Below are 17,458 nucleotides of genomic sequence, written 5' to 3'. Positions count from 1 at the left end.
AGACCAGGATTCAATCCCTGGGTTGGGAAGATCCCTTGGAGGGGGGAATGGCAGCCTGCTCCAGTAGGCTTGCCTGGAGTGTCCCCATGGACAGAGGAGTCTGGTGGTCTTCAGTCTATGGGGTGACAAAGAGTTGGACATGGCTGAACAACGAAGCACAGCACAGCGCAGCACATTGAATATTTGTGAAAGAAATTCACTAGGGAAGAAAGAAGGAGAAAGGGAAACAAGGGACATGAAAGGAAGGAAAGTAAATCCTCTGTTGCTGCTGAGATCAGAGCAACCAGAGATGGCCACAAGCAAGACAGCACCTCAGATGTCCATCTGAGCACTCTCAGCTGGTTTGAAACAAACATCTCCAACTTTGATCCCACTCCTTCAACCAAACTCATGTGCAGGGTTTACCACTAACAGGCTAATAGTCATCATGGTTTCTCCTCATTCAAATCCTGATTCACACAAAAGTGAAAAAGACACGTGTGCCCCAATGTTCATCACAGCACTGTTTACAATAACCAGGGCATGGAAGCAACCTAGATGTCCATCAGCAGACAAATGTGTAAGAATGCTGTGGTACATAGACACAGTGGAATATTGCTCAGCCATTAAAAAGAACACATGTGAATCCATTCTAATGAGGTGGATGAAACTGGAGCCTATTATACAGAGCGAAGTAAGTCAGAAAGAAAAACACCATTACACTATACTAAGGCATATATATTGAATTTAGTAAGATGGAGACGATAACCCTTATGGGAGACAGCAAAAGAGACACAGATGTACACAACAGTCTTTTGGACTCTGTGGGAGATGGCGAGGGTGGGATGATCTGAGAGAATAGCATTGACACATGTATATTATGATATGTGAAAGGGATATCCAGGACTGGTTCACTGGGCTGACCCAGAGGGATTACATTGGGAAGAAGATGTGAGGGGATATCAGGATGGAGAACACATGTACTCCCATGGCTGATTCATGTCAATGTATGCCAAAAACCACCACAATATTGTAAAGTAAACTCCCACCAAATAAAATAATAAAATTAAAAAAAATAGAATCCTTTGATAAAAAGGGCCTAATCAGTATTGACCTTTTGACCTCCAACAACGCCTTCTCTTCCTTCCTTTCTTCCCTCCTTCCTCCCCCTCTTTCTTTCCTTTTCTTTCTGATTATACAACTGTTAAATTTGCTTTCCATTTATAGTTATGACAAAGTCCTTGCTCTATTCCCCATGTTGTACAATGCATCCCTCAGCTCATCTTCGACCTAACTATCACTGCATGCCTCCCACTCGCCAACCTTTGTATTGCCCCCCCGCTCTTCCCCTCCCCGCTGGTAACCAGTAGATGCTTCTCTATTTTGTGCATCTCCATTGTTATCATATTCTCTACTTTGTGGTATGTTTACATTCTATAAGGGATATCATACTGTATTTGTCAACCTCTGTCTGAGGTATTTTACTCAATATTCTACCTTCCATGTTGCTGCAAATGTCAATATACCATTCCTTTGATGGGGCAGCTCCTTTGTATGCCTTTTGAGCAAATGGTACTGCACCCCCACACACAACACAGCTCCCCAGCTAAGTGCCCATCTCTGCACTCACACAGAGAAATTCCAAGTCCTCTTCCTCTTCTCCCATAGTAAGTATGTCTTTGAAGCTCAGTCTGGAACCAGTTCTTCCCCCTACTTTCTGGCAACCTGGACCTTCTAGTCCCATCTCCAACTCCACAGAAGCCATCTCCCTTCTTCCTCACATTCTTATCCCTTCCCTGCCCTCTCTGCTTCCCACTATCAGAGAACTCAGAGACAAACATAATTTCACGTCAGTTTGATTTTATTTTATTTTCGTTATTAGTGTATGCAGTTGCTATAATATTCAGCATCGGTACTTTTGGCCAGTACTCAGCGGCCAGACCCCCAAGCATTTCTGAGGTGATTAGCCATGTCCCGAAGTCACTGGCTGTCCACTGGTCCAGCTGGAATGGCAGGGGTCTCCATGGTCTCTGGGACCTCCTTTGCTTCCTTCTGATTAGCTGGAATGGCAGGGTCTCCATGATCTCTGGGACCTCATTTGGTTCCTTCTGATTCAGGTGTTCATTCGCCTTGGCACTCTGGCTACAGAGCTTTGTCCATCTGATTTTCTTAATGTGTTTGGCGGTGGGAGTTTTCAGAGAATTTTTCTTGGGCAGCTTTGCCCGAATGGGGTTATTCACCCTCACGGTTACACTGTCCACCTGGAGAAAACAAGACAGGGAGCAAGAATGTACTGGTTTAGGGAGGAGTGTGAAGACAGGTGGCAACAATGGCTTCAGGAGAAAGGGTGTGGGTAGAGGACGGTTATGTGCTAGGCAAGGACAGGGGAGGGTGTCTTCTGGGGTGGGGTCGATGGGGAAGAGGAGTTTGGCTGGGTTTAGTTCACCTTGCCTTTTTTTCTGGATCTCAATTGATAGGAGGTCGTCATCTTCTCCTGGGTAACAGGAGGTGGGTGTTCCATAACTACCCTGGAGCCTTGTGGCTTCACAGTCACCTCAGTCATTTCGAGGACTCACAGTGGTCTGCTCAGAGACCCTGAGCATCCATACATACGCCCATCCCCATGGAGCCTCACCCTCATGCTTTATGATGTCAGCAAGTCTCTTCCCCAGCCAATGGTGGCTCTGGGTGAGCATTCACATCACAAAGCCCCATCCTGACATGCCTAGCGGAGGATGGGGAGCAATTCAGATGATTTGCTGGGAGAAATGAGGCATTTCTAATGCCCTCAAAAGGCCTCCAAACTCACCTTCCACCTTCACCTCTATGTCAATTCTGATGGGTCACACAGCAGGCAGAGTGCATCTCCTCCATACCTTGCCCCACAGCCACACTCCTCGGGCACTCATTCTGTTCTCTCTCAGCTTTCACCATTAGCTAGCTTTTCATATCTTGCCTAAACTCCCTCCATGTCAACTAGGTTGTTTTTGAGTGCCTGAGGAAGTGAGAATCATTGCTCGTTCGTTCTGCAATGTGGTCTTAATGCACCTTGAAGCCCATTGAATTCTGGGCCAGCCGACAGAAACCTTTCCATCCCGCCTTCTGGTCTCAGTGTTCCCGGAGCTCGCCTCCATTTTCTGGTCTCCAGTCGGAAACCCTTGTCTTCATGCTGTGAGAATGCAGTGAATACACTTGCACTTGCTCCACACGGAGTTGTCTCATTTCCAGTCTATGATTCAGGGTCACCTCACTAGCAGTACTACCAAGGTTTGGGTTTGAACAGGGTGATGGGGAAGGGGCAGACAAATGCATGTTTCAGATTGTGCTATGGGATCCCATGCAGGAAATGCCCACCTGCGGCTGATTAGTATTCCCAGCAAGGGGGTGAGCTTGCCCAGAGCTGTGTGAGCCTAGCGTGCAAAGGTCTTCTCAACACGTGCCCTCACAAATCTCTTTTCTCATCTTGTTTTCTTGCTGGAGGCTCCCTTGGACCTTACCTCACAGCCAAAAGCAAGGTGGAATTAATTTCCATGAGCAGCTGCCAAAATCTTCTAGCTTCTTGGACGAAACATTGAGTCATCCTGTCCTGTGCATCTAGTTCCCATGGTCTCTCATTGAGCTGGTTGGCTCTGGAGGAAAGGGGAATGGATTGTGTGCTCCACCTCAGTCCTCGTTTTTCCAATTGACTCGTATGGTCACCCAGCCTGGGGTGCACCCCTGGGGACAGTTTGTTGGCTTAGTGGGTCTTCCTCGGTTTCCTGTGAAGTGTTCACATTCTGTTGTCCATTTGTTGCTTACTCACCCAGGGTCCATCACACTGCTGGACATTTTAAGAGGTAGATAATTCATGCCATAAACAAACCCAAAAGATGACTCTGAGAATTTTTAGATGATCTTAAACCTGATAGAAAAATGGGTAAGTTGCACGAGCCAACACTTAATAAGAAAAATGTATCTCTGGCCTTTAAATTTATGAAGACACGTTTAGAGATATGAGCAGCCAATTCACAGGAAGAGTATGAAACTAGCCCCAAACCACATTAAGAACATATTAAATCTAACGAAGGTAAGAAAAATCATACTAAAATTCCATTGAGAACTGAAACTCAGGCAGAAGTGGCATAGATTTTAGTAACTGCAGACAGAGACATTAGGGTACTTGGAGTAAATGTGTTTTGTGTGTCCTAAAAATGAGGAGAGTCATGGAAATTATAAAATAGACCCCATTTGATCTTACAGATATGAAAAACATAGTGTCAGATGAAGCCCATTTTAAGGGTTTCCTGATGGCTCATAAAGAAAAAAAAAAACCCACCTGCTACATGGGAGACCAGGATTCAACCCCTTGGTTATGAAGATCCCCTGGAGGGGGGAATGGCACCCTGCTCCAGTATGCTTTCCTGGAGAATCGCTGTGGACAGAGGAGCTTGGCGGGTGACAGTCCATGGGGTCACAAAGAGTTGGACATGGCTGAACAGTAAAGCACAGCACAGTGCATCACATTGAATGCTTGTGAAAAAATTCAGGTAGGGAGGAACGAGGGAGAATAGGAAACAAGGGAAATGAAAGGAAGGAAAGAAAATCCTCTTTTGCTGGTGAGAACAGAGCAACCAGAGATGTCTCCCAGCAAGACAGCACCACACATGTTCATCTGAGCACTCTCAGCCAGTTTGAAACAACTATCTCCAACTTTGGTCCCACTCCTTCAACCAATCTCATCTACAGGTTTACAACTAACAGGCTAATAGCCATCATAGTTTATCCTCACTCAAATCCTGATTCACCCAGAAGTGAAAAACACACGTGTGCCCCAATGTTCATCACAGCACTATTTGCAATAACCAGGGCATGGAAACAACCTGGATGTCCATCAGCAGACAAATGGGTAAGAAAAATGTGGTGCATAGACACAATGGAATATTGCATAGTCATTAAAAACAACACATGTGAATCCATTCTAATGAGGTGGATGAAACTGGAGCCTATTATAGAGAGCAAAATAAGTCAGAAAGAAAAACACCAATACACTATACTAAGGCATATATATTGAATTTAGGAAGAGGGAGATAATAACCCTTATGGGAGACAGCAAAAGAGACACCGATTTACAGAACAGTCTTTTGTGCTCTGTGGGAGACAGCGAGGGTGGGATGATCTGAGAGAAGAGCATTGAAACATGTATATTATCATATGTGAAAGGGAGAGCCAGTCCATGTTCAATGCATAAGACAGGGTGCCCAGGGCTGGTTCACTGGGCTGACCCAGAGGGATTGGATTGGGAGGAAGATGTGAGGGGAAATCAGGATGGGGAATACATGTCCTCCCATGGCTGATTCATGTCAATGTATGCCAAAAACCTCCACAATATTGTGAAGTAAATACCCACCAATTAAAATAAATCAAATAAAATAAAATAGAAACTTTGATAAAAAGGGCCTAATCAGTATTGACTTTTTGACCTTCAAAAACGCTCTTCTTTTCCTTCAATTCTTCCCTCCTTCCTCCCCCCTCTTCCTTTCCTTTTCTTTCTGATTATACATCTGTTAAAGCTTGCTTTCCATTTATAGTCATGACATAGTCCTGGCTCTATTCCCCATGTTGTCAAATGGATCCCTGAGCTCATCTTCCACCTAACTATCACTGCGTGCCTCGCACTCCCCCACCTCTGTATTGCCCCGCCCTCTTCCCCTCCCCGCTGGTAACCAGTAGATACTTCTCTATATTTGTGCACCTCCATTATTATCATATTCTCTACTTTGCGGTATGTTTACATTCTATAAGTGATATCATACAGTATTTGTCAATCTTTGTCTGAGGTATTTTACTCAATATTCTACATCCATGTTGCTGCAAAAGTCAATATTCCATTCCTTTGATGGGGCAACACCTTTGTATGCCTTTTCAACAAATAGCACTGTCACCCCCCCGCCCCCCCGACACAGCTCCCTAGCTCAGCTTCCATCTCTACAGTCACACAAAGAAACTCCAAGCCTCTTTTTCTTCTCTCATGGGAAGTGTGTATTTGAAGCTCAGTCTGGATCCAGTTCTTCCCCCTACTTTCTGGCAAACTGAACATTCTGGTCCCATTTCCAACTCCACCGGAGCCATCTCCCTCCCTCCTCATGCACTTAACACTTCCCTGCCCTCTCTGCCCCCCACTATCAGATAACTCAGAGACAAACATAATTTCACATCAGCTTGATTTTATTTTATTTTCGTTATTAGTGTATGCAGTTGCTATAATATTCTCCATCTGTTGTTTGGGCCAGTACTCAGTGGCCAGACCCCCAAGCATTTCTGAGATGTCTAGGCATGCCCCGAAGTCATCGGCTGTCCTCTGGTCCAGCTGGAATGGCAGGGATCTCCATGGTTTCTGGGACGTCCTCTCCTTCGTTCTGATTAGATGGAATGGCAGGGGTCTCCATGGTCTCTGGGACCTCCTCTGGTTCATTCCGATTAGCTGGAAATGGAGGGGTCTCCATGGTCTCTGGTTCCTCCTCTGGTTCATTCTGATTTGCTGGAAATGCAGGGGTCTCCATGGTCTCTGGGAACTCCTCTGATTCATTCTGATTAGCTGGAATGGCAGGGGTCTCCATGGTCTCTGGGACGTCCTCTGGTTCATTCTGATTAGCTGGAAATACAGGGGTCTCCAGGGTCTCTGGGACCTCTTCTGATTCATTCTGATTACCTGGAATGGCAGGGGTCACCATGGTCTCTGTGACCTCCTCTGGTTCCTTCTGATTCACCTGTTCATTCGCCTTGGATCTCTGGCTACAGAGATTTGAGCATCTGATTTACTTAAGCATTTTTGTGGTGGGAATTTTCAGAGATGTTTTCTTGGGCAGCTTTGCCGGAATGGGATTATTCACCCTCATGGTTACCATGGCCACCTGGAGAAAACAAGACAGTGAGCAAGAATGGCACTGGTTTAGTGAAGAGCGTGAAGACACGTGGGAACGATCGATTCAGGAGTAGGGGTGTGCGCAGAAAAGGGCTTTGTGCCAGTCAAGGAAAGGGGAGGGTATCTTTAGGAGTGGGGTCGATGTGCTAGAGGAGATTGGCTGGGTTTAGTTCACCTTGACATTTTTTTCTGGACCTCAATTGATCGGAGGTCTTCATCTTCTTCTGGGTAACAGGAGGTGGGTGTTCCATAACTACTCTGGAGCTTTGTGGCTTCGCAGTCACCTCAGTCATTTGGAGGACTCACAGTGGCCTGCTCATAGCCCTTGAGCAACCCTATATATACCCGTCCCCATGGAGCCTCACCCTCATGCTTTATGAGGTTAGCAAGTCTCTTCCCCATCCAATGGTGGCCCTGGGTGCACTTTAACATCACAAGGCCCCATCCTGATATGTCTAGTGGAGGATGGGGAGCAATTCAGATGATTTGCTGGGAGAAATGAGGCATTAGTTATGCCCTCAAGAGGCCTCCAAACTCACCTGCCACCCTCACCTGTATGTCAATTCTGATAGGTCACACAGCAGGCAAAGTGCATCTCCTCCCAAGCTTGTCCCACAGCCACACTTCTCGGGCATTCACTCTGTTCTCTCTCAGCTTTCACCATTAGCTAGCTTTTCATATCTTGCCTAAACTCCCTCCCTGACATCTAGGTTGTCTTTAAGTGTCTGTGGAAGCGAGAATCATTCCACGTTCCTCCTCCAATGTGTTCTTAATGCACCTTGAATCCCATTGAATTCTGGGCCAGCCGAAAGAAACCTTTCCATCCTGCCTCCTTGTCTCAGTGTTCCCGGAGCTCTCCTCCGTTTTCTGGTCTCCAGTCGGAAACCCTTGTCTTCAAGCTGTGAGAATGCAGTGAATACACTTGCCCGTGCTCCACACGGAGCTGTGTCATTTCAAGTCTAGGACTCAGGTTCACCTTACCAGGAGTAATAGCCAGGCTCTGGGTTTGAACAGGGTGATGGGGAAGGGGCCGAGAAATGCATGTTTCAGGTTTTACTGGGGGCTACCATGCAGGAAATTCCCATCTGCGGCTGATTAGTATTCCCAGCAAGGGGTGGAGCTTGCCCAGAGCTGTGTGAGCCTTGTGTGCAAAGGTCTTCACAACATGTGCCCTCACAAATCTCTTTTCTCATCTTGTTTTCTTGCTGGATACTCCCTTGGAGCTTACCTCACAGCCAAAACCATGGTGGAATTCATTTCCATGAGCAGCTGCCACCAGCTTCCAGCTTCATGGAAGAAACACTAAGTCCTGTGCATCTAGTTCCCATGGTCTCTCATTGAGCTGGTTGGCTCTGGAGGAAACGGGAATGGATTGTGTGCTCCACCTCAGTCCTCATTTTTCCAATTGACTCTTAGGGTCAACCAGCCTGAGGTGCACCCCTGGTGACATTTTGTTTGCTTAGTGTGTCCTCCTGAGTTTCCTGTGAAGTGTTCACATCCTGGTGTCCACTTGTTGCTTACTCACCCAGGGTCCATCACCCTGCTCAACATTTTAAGACGTAGAAAAAGCAAGCTGTAAACAAACCCAAAAGATGACTCTTAGAATTTTTAGAAGATCTTAAAACCTGATAGAAAAATGGGCAAGAGGCACGAGCCAACACTTTATAAGAAAGATGTGTCACTGCTCTTTAAATTTATGAAGACATGTTTAAAGACATGAGCAGCCAATTCACAAGGAGAGTATGGAACTAGCCTCAAGTCACGTTCAGAACATATTAAGCCTCATGAAGGTAAAATGAAACATACTAAAATTCCTTGAGAACTGAAACTCAGACAGAAGTTGCATAGATTTTAGTAATTGCAAACAGAGACATTAGGATACTTGGAACAAATGTGTTTTGTGTGTTCTAAAAGTAAGAAGAGTCATGGAAATTATAAAATAGACCCCATTTGATTTTACAGATATGAAAAACATAGTTTTAGATGAAGCCCATTTTAAGGGTTTCCTGATGGCTCACACAGTAAAAAAAAAAAAAAAAAAAAGAAGAAGAAAAAGAAAAGAAATTCCCACCTGCACCATGGGAGAGTAGGATTCAATCCCTGGGTTGAGAATATTCCCTGGAGTGGGGAATGTCAGCCTGGTCCAGTATGCTTGCCTGGAGAATCCCCTTGGACAGAGGAGCCTGACGGGCTACAGTCCATGGGGTCACAAAGTGTTGGACCAGGCTGGGCAACGAAGCACAGCACAGCACAGAACATTGAATGTTTGTGAAAGAAATTCAAGTAGGGAGGAAAGAGGGAGAAAGGGAAACAAGGGAAATGAAAGGAAGGAAAGAAAATCCTCTTTTGCTGGTGAGAACAGAGCAACCAGAGATGTCCCCCAGCAGGACAGCACCCCACATGTCCATCTGAGCACTCTCAGACAGTTTGAAACAACCATCTCCAACTTTGATCCACTCCTTCTACCAAACTCATGTGCAGGGCTTTCCACTAACAGGCTAATAGTCAATATGCTTTCTCCTCATTCAAATCGTGATTCACCCAGAAGTGAAAAAGACACGTGTGCCCCAATGTTCATCACAGCACTGTCTACAACAGCCAGGGCATGGAAGCAACCTAGATGTCCCTCAGCAGACAAATGGCTAAGTAAGCTGTGGTACATAGACACAGTGGAATATTGCTCAGCCATTAAAAAGAACACATGTGAATCCATTCTAATGAGGTGGATGAAACTCGAGCCTATTATACAGAGTGAAGTAAGTCAGAAAGAAAAACACCAATACATTATACTAGGCATATATATTGAATTTAGGAAGATGGAGTTGATAAACCTATATGGGAGACAGCAAAAGAGACACAGATTTACAGAACACTCTTTTGGATTCTGTGGGAGATGGCAAGGGTGGGATTATCTGAGAGAATGGCACTGAAACATGTATGTTATCATATGTGAAAGGGTTAGCCAGTCCATGTTCGATGCATAAGACAGGGTGCTCAGGGCTGGTGCACTGGGCTGACCCAGAGGGATGGGATGCGGAGGGAGTTGGGAGGGGGGATCAGGATGGGGAACACATGTACTCCCATGGCTGATTCATGTCCATGTATGGCGAAAACCACCACAATATTGTAAAGTAATTACCCACCAATTAAAATAAATAAAATAAAATAAAATACATTACTTTGCCAAAAAGGGCCTGATCAATATTGGCTTTGTGACCTCCAAAAATGCCCTTTTTTTCTTTCCTTTCTTCCCTCCTTCCTCCCCCCTCTTTCTTTCCTTTTCCTTCTTATTATACAGCTGTTAAAGCTTGCTTTCCATTTATGGTTATGACAAAGTCCTGTCTCTAGTCCTTATGTTGTACAATGCATTCCTGAGCTCATCTTCCACCTAACTAACACTGCATGCCTGGCACTCCCCCACCTCTGTATTGCCCCTCCCTCTTCCCCTCCCCGCTGGTAACCAGGAGATGCTTCTCTATATCTGTGTGCCTCCATTTTTATCATATTCCCTACTTTGCGGTATGTTTAGATTCTATTGTAAGGCTGTCACGGCTAACGCCATGACAGACAGCCTAGATTAGGAGTAGGCCTGGTTTCCCGGAGTAACATAATTATCAGGCCACCTAGAGCCAGCCAATCAACATGTGCCTAGCCAGAAAAAGGAAACCTATCAGGGGAAAGCTGAAAGCCCACAAGGATTGGGCCAATAAAAATTGCCTTGCAACTGTGTAACCAATCCGCTTGCACCAACTACCCTATTGTACCCAATAAATACCCAATAAATACCCAAGACAACTGGGGCTTGGGGCCTTTTCGTCCTCACACCCTTGGTGAGGGCGGGAGGCCCTGGCTCGAGTCAGTAAAAAATTCCCCTACTGCAAGTTGCATTGTCTCGAGGAGTCTTCTTTCCCTATCGGGGATCTGGACTACGGGCAGAACATTTGGGGGCTCGTCATGGATCCCTTGACCAGGGAAGAACTCTCTTTGGAACAAAGTTCAAAAAGGACAGGTAATAGCACTGGTGCTCAGGCAGGTCTGGAAAAGTCCAGTGTAAATCCGAGGTCCTGCTAAAAGGCAGGAAGGTGTCTGGCGTGAGGGAAAGCTTTCCATGAGGGAACGGATTGGCAGTTCGGGCCCGTGTGAGGCCGAGGCCAGCGAGCACGCTGGAAAGCAGCCGGCTCTGTGGGAAAGAGACCTCCTCTCCTAAGCCCGGATCTGGGGAACAGTGGATGCCATTCGGTAAGGTGACCCTTGTTCCAGAGGATAGGAAGACTCAGGGGGTCCCTCCCCCCAGTTCTGTGTTGTCGGCCAATGTGTGTTTGTCTATGTGTTTTTCTACACCCTTTCACGTCTGTATAAATGCCGGCATTGTCTCCTTTCTCGCTGTTCTCTGGTGTGTTGTTGTCTACTTCCTCCTATAAAGCCTTGGAGCCTCATTTCTGTTTCTGAGAGTTTCCGTGAATAGGCAGACAGTTGTCGGGGCAACTGACGAGTACCGGCCAGGGCTACTCTCTGGCGGATTCTGAAGGCCTCCCAACAAGTCAGCCCCAGTAATGGGAGCCCGAGAGGGTGAAACTCTTTTCTTTTTTCTCGTATTCTAAACCAAGTATCTGGCCAAATAAAAACCCATCTGTGTGGGCACGGGACGGGCACTTAAAAGCCGATAGGGAGCCTGCCACTGGAAGACTCCCATAAAAGGATAAGGGGGTCACAGAACGGGCTAGAAATCCTTAGGGTGCCCGCCCCCAACAAGAAAACTTCTGTGCAACGACTAAAGCACTCAAATAGTTCCACGAAGCATACCACAAGCCCAACCTCCTGGTCGCCACCATTTCCGATAGGATTTTTTGGTGGTAATTCTCAGTGACCTTCTTCTGACTCTCGCTATGGGGCAAGGAAAATCTAGCCCACTCTCTCTCATGACTGATCATTTCTCGGATGTCAGGGCTAGAGCGTATGATCTGTCGCTACTGGTTACAAGGAGTAAATTAATGACCTTTTGCTCTGCACAGTGGCCGGTCTTCCAAGTTGGATGGCCTCCAGAGGGAACTTTTCAACCTTCTATTATTTGGGCTGTAAAAGAGAAAATTACTGCTCCTGATCCCTGGGACCACCCGAGCCAAGTCCCATAATGTTGTGGTCTGGCAAGATCTAGTAGAAAATCCGCCTGAATGGTTAAAACCTTTTGTTCACAGACTCCCTGATTCTCCTAATGTACAAGCGCTGGTTATGGAAACCCCCACTCCCCCAGAAGAAGCCGAGAAGAGCAAGGGCCCAAAACCGGTCTTGCAGGAATCCTCATACCCGAACCTGATTGACTTGGAGACAGAAATTAGGCCCCCACCATATGCCCCTCCTCCATTGCAGGTTCCCCCTGGGGGAAGAGCCCCCCACCTGATGAATCAGAAGGGATAAGGGAACCCCGACCCCGGAGAAGAAATAGAGGAAATAGGGGTTAGCAAGATCATGGGGACCCAGAGTTACCTTCATCTACTGTACAAGCACTCCCTGTCAGAGTGGGACCGGCTAACCCAGACAGAGCGAACTTATCATTACTGGCCCTTTTCCACGAGTGATCTGTATAATTGGAAAACCCCAAATCCTCCTTTTTTGGAGAAACCCCAAGGCCTCCTTGACCTCTTTGATTCCATTTTGTTCACTCATAACCCCACCTGGGATGATTGTCAGCAGCTGTTGCAGGTGCTCTTCACCACGGAGGAATGGGAGCGAATCCTGCCAGAGGCGCGGAAACTGGTCCCGCACGGCCACACCTTGGGCAGAGGGAGAAATGGGTCACTGTCTGCTGGCGTGACGGAACTCCCTGAACCTTGCTGGAATGCCTACCAGGGAGAGGCTAAGGACACCACCACATTGAGTTCCACGACACACCAGTGCCGGAGGCCTGCACGATGGCCCGTTTACCCTATCCAGGCCCTTTCAAAGAGGTTCTGTTCTCCAGATGAGAACATATCTCAGCTTACCCGGTGGCCCAAACCTGTGGGGCTGGTCCCAGCAAGACGACCGACCTAAGCCATCCTTCCTATAGTCCTCATATGTGGTATCTGTGTTCTACAAAGGGTACAAAGAGAGATGTCTCACACTCGATGATTCTGCAGGTAGCAGGTGCTTATGCTCCAGTGCCGCTGTATCTTGAAACCTTACACAAAATGAAAGGGGTGCTCATGCTCCCGGCCAGGACATGGAAAGAATGCGCAGCACTTAAGAAGGATGCTAAGGCCCTTATAGCTGTTTGTCCAAAAGGCTGTTGGCTCGCCCACTGCAGCTTCTGTGCCTGGGACTGCAGCTCAATCTGTGTCTCGGCTCCTCCGCACTCACTGATCACGCCCGGGTGATGTCCTCCTGCCTCTCCTTTCTGCCAGAGGTGCGGGCTGCAGGCGTCTATTTCCATGTAGAACTTGCTAACTCAGCAGATCTGCTTCTGCTGGCAAGAGTCTATGTTCCCTTCATGTTTCCACTGTCCTTTCTTGTGTCACCTAGCTAGGTGTCTTCCGAATGCTCACCCTCACAAGTGTACTGGTAGGCGCTTCTGCGCACGAATATGCACACATGTCCACATGTCCACACTCACATCCCTGAGAGGAGACTTACACATGTGCGGAAGTTCAGGCTTTCTTGTCCAGGAACATGGATTTTGGGAAGCACCCGACATTCTTTGTCCATGTTATTTTCCTTCACTTGCTCATTGATCCTGTCAGCTTGCACTTCTATCTCTGTGACTTGTGCTCAAGGTTAACAAAATCTTGGCATTGTTCATGACAGGGACAGACCTGCGAGCGTCTGGCAGGCCTGGAAGTGCTCGGTGTGGACAGCTGAGTAACTTGCGCCTGTGTTGCACATTCTCCCATAACCTTGGGCAGGTCCACAGTACGAGTCATGTTGGCATGATTCCATTACCTGTGCATTCCTTCAGGGAACCAGAAAACAAGGGCCTTTGGGCTCAGCTGACTTGGAGAACTGCTTTCTCGGTGTGCACCTCTCTACATCATGCCTTGTCAAGTCTGTGCCCCATTGCATGCCTATATCCCTTAGGGCCCACAGCATTCTGGCTGAGGGCCCCTGTCCTCCCTATCTTGGAGCTTTCTGTGTGCACCTGCCTACCTGTGCCCCCAGCGCTCCCTCCCTGTAGCTGGAAAAGGCCAATGAGATGCCCAAGGCTCCAACAGCCGCAAGAGACCGTGGCGGGCCTGAGACTGATACAATGTCGTGAAGAAGGTGCACATGCATCTACAGGGTCTCTTCCAGTACAAGGGATGTGATCTGAGGCCAGAAAGGGAAGGTGGCATCCCCAGAACTAGTCCTTTCAATTTACTACTACCCAGACCCACGGAGTCCCTGAATGGATGTTGCCCTGGGAAACTGGCCCTTTTAGGCCCACAGCTCATGTCCCTCTTGGGCAGAAAGCACCATTTCTATCGCAAATGCACCCAGAGGGCTTGATCCCACCCAAGGCCTCAATCATTTGATACATGCCAAGCATTTATTTCATTTGCTCTCACTAGGCCCAGGTAGGACTCTGGAAAGAGAGGCATTCCTGCTTGTCTACCTAGCCCACATGCCAAGGAAGGCAGTCCCCAGCTGTGTCCAGGGACATCAAAAACGGTCACCTGGAAAGTAGGGTCCCTCTGAGTGTCACCTGGTGCAGATCCCCTAAGACCAAATTGGAGATTCTGCTCCAGTGAGACTGTCAGAATCCACCCTCAAGATCAGACTGTCACCTTTGCCACTCTGGCCTTACAGCCAGGGGCAAGACCCCAGAGGAGGGAAGGGATTCACGTCAGGGCGTTCAGCACGAACCATGAGGTATCTTTTGGAAGGACCACGGGAAACCAGAAGGCTCTGTGCAGACTCCAGGGCCCTCCTTGTCTCCCACTGTCCCAGGGTCCCTTGGGACAATCAGCCAGCCCACCATCCTTGCGTCCTTGCACTTCCCTGCCTCACAGGCACATGCCGGCAGAGGGAGACACACGTACACCCCACACATGTGCCTTCCTCGCCTTTCTGCACTGCCAGGGAGGTTGCAAGTGCCTGGTGGCATGCCACGCTCACACCCTGTGCCTGCTAGGATGCCTGGGATTTCACACGGACAGCCTACCTCAGCACAGCTGACATTTACTGTTCGATCATGCCAGTGTGTGCTCCTTTGGGAGGGAGCGTGCTGCCTGACGGGCTTATCCTGGGCAGCACGGGGCCAGGACTTCTCCCGAGTATCCTTCTCACATGTGTGGAAAAAGGCTCCAGGGCAGCAGGCTCTCTGTGCCTCCTCCTCCTTCGGGTCTCTGCCCTTCCCCACAGGACCTTAGCCTCCTCACCACCCCGGGTCCTGCCATAGCCACGTCCAACATTTCCATTGGCTGATCCACTCTGCCACAGACTCAGGGGTCCACAGGCAGTGGTTTCAAAGCCCCACCCCACCTGATTTGCCCTGGGCGAATCCTCTGACCACCCATCCCTCCACCTGGTCCAAATGCACAAAAGAACATGGTAGAAAACGTGAACGTGTTTTCCTTTTTGGTCTAGTTGCACACATGGCAGCCATGCTCTGAATTATCACTGGCCATCCTTTCCTCTTTCCCAACCTGGACAGGATCAGTGCAGAGATACTTCGATCAATGACCCTCAGTTTGGGGACGTCTCGTGCCTCCTCTTCTCGTCGCTTGGCAGTTCCTCTCCTGACACCTTCATGTGTATGTCTGCCCTGAGCCAGAAACACACACACACAGACCCACATTAACACAGGTGACACAAGACCACATGTGTATATACACACACATGCTAGGCATGGGGACACAAACACAAAGAGGGAACACAGCTCTCTCAGTAGCTGAAGACGCCCGTTCCCAGCTATGTGGGAAATGGCGTCAGTAGGCACCATGTCCTTCCCTTGGGGCCCCCTGTCCTCCTCGTCCCGCAGCTCTTCCGTATTTTCCCAAGCCAGCCTGAAGCCGGTCCCAGCTCGGCCTGTGTGATGGTGGAGAGACGGCGAGTGGTGGATGTGGAAATTCACAGACGACCCCAAAGTCAGCACCGAAGTGCACTGGGATCCCAGAAAGGACGCCCTTCCAGCATAGGCTATGCCAGGAACAGTGGCAGGAGGCAAGGACCCAGAAAATTGCAAACTTTCTGAGCAGCAGGCCAGGGATAGCGCAAATGACCGAAGGATGATTCTGACAAACAGACGTCATTCACTCTGCCTCGAGCAGAATCACCGAGGATTCTGGCATTGCAACCACAGCTGCTTGGAGGGAGACTTCCTTCACTCATGGCCTTGAGGCCCCCAGTCTCAGCACATCACGTGCTACTTGCATGACCCAAACCCAGGCTCCGCAGCCAGGTTGCATGAGCCTGAGGATCTCCATCTGGGAAAGGACAGTGCCCCAGCCTCTACACTGATGTCCCCTCAGGGCTCCCCTGCAGACCGCCTCACCACCTGTGTTTCTGTCAGCTACCTCTCATGGCAGAAATGTCCTCCCTGGAGTAGTACTTCAGGGGATCGTCCTACACGTCCTGGCCAATGATCTGATGGCAATAAGGTCAAGGTCACCCCGGGGCTGACCAGGCCCCTAGCCCTCCCGTGAGAACCCAAAAGCTCCAACATCAATCGCAAACTGTGTGCAGGCCCAAACCAAACCCACCTCAGCAATTCTGTTCGATTCTGGGCAGTTGTGGCCTGACAGCCAATTGAGAAAGTTCAGGCTCCTGGTGCCCAGCCTGCGGCTGGGTGCTCCGCGTTCAAAGTCCCAGAACCAGTGGACTGGTGTGGAACGGCGTGCTCTATACCCTGTAGAAAGACAGGGGAGACAGGGGAGGATGCGGCAGCTGAGGCATCCACCCACACCCCGACCCCGGCCCGCTTGCGTACCCACACTCATTACCCTGGGAGCCACGTTTACCAGTGATGTCAAGGGAATATTCCTTAACAATCACTGTGTTCCAGAAGTACGGGTTGTCCCGAAAGGAGAAGATCAGCTTGCAGCGGGACCGTGGATGGCTCTGCACCTGCACCTGCCAGCACAGGGAGGAAGGAAAAGGGGCAAGCATCGAGGGGCCTCTGCTTGCCTCCCAGGCGGGCCTTAACAGCCTCCATGACGCCTCTGCAAAGTCTCACAGTACGGGCCCATGGATAACACCATCCCTCACCTCCCTGTCAAGTGCCATACCCACCCATCCTCAGCCTCCCTCACTGACCTTGAAGTCGATCATGTACCTAAGAAAATCATCCTGAGCGCTGATTATGATTGACACTTGAGGGTGGTTCATAATCTGCTTTGGGTCAAGGAGACATTCAGGCCACGTGCCGCGCCAAGAAGAGCCAGGGGCAACAGCCCTACTCTGGCCTGGAGAAGGACACTGGAACAGGCATCTGCAAGGATGCTGGGCACTCGCGCTTGCCCGGCCACGACTCACATCTTCAGGCCCTGCCATACCATCAGACCTGCTTGTGGCTCAGGGTTCCCTGTGCTGTTTTGCAGCTCAGGTGGTCTGCAACCCAACAGCAGGGGCGATTTCTCACCTCTCTTGCCCTCCTCCTGGCCTGTGTTTGCTGGGTAGTGGCATGTC

General features: G+C 48.9%; 1 pseudogene; it reads right to left on the bottom strand.

Annotated features, from left to right (window-relative positions):
• Nucleotides 1-16,339: 16,339 nt before the first annotated feature.
• Nucleotides 16,340-17,323, bottom strand: LOC122436369 (annotated as a pseudogene).
• Between the last annotated feature and the right edge of the window lie 135 nt (nt 17,324-17,458).

This window comes from Cervus canadensis, chromosome Y (genome assembly GCF_019320065.1).
Source record: "Cervus canadensis isolate Bull #8, Minnesota chromosome Y, ASM1932006v1, whole genome shotgun sequence".
Taxonomy (NCBI): Eukaryota; Metazoa; Chordata; class Mammalia; order Artiodactyla; family Cervidae; genus Cervus; species Cervus canadensis.
Note: the sequence above shows the minus strand (reverse complement) of the source record. Positions and strands in the feature narration are given on the sequence as shown.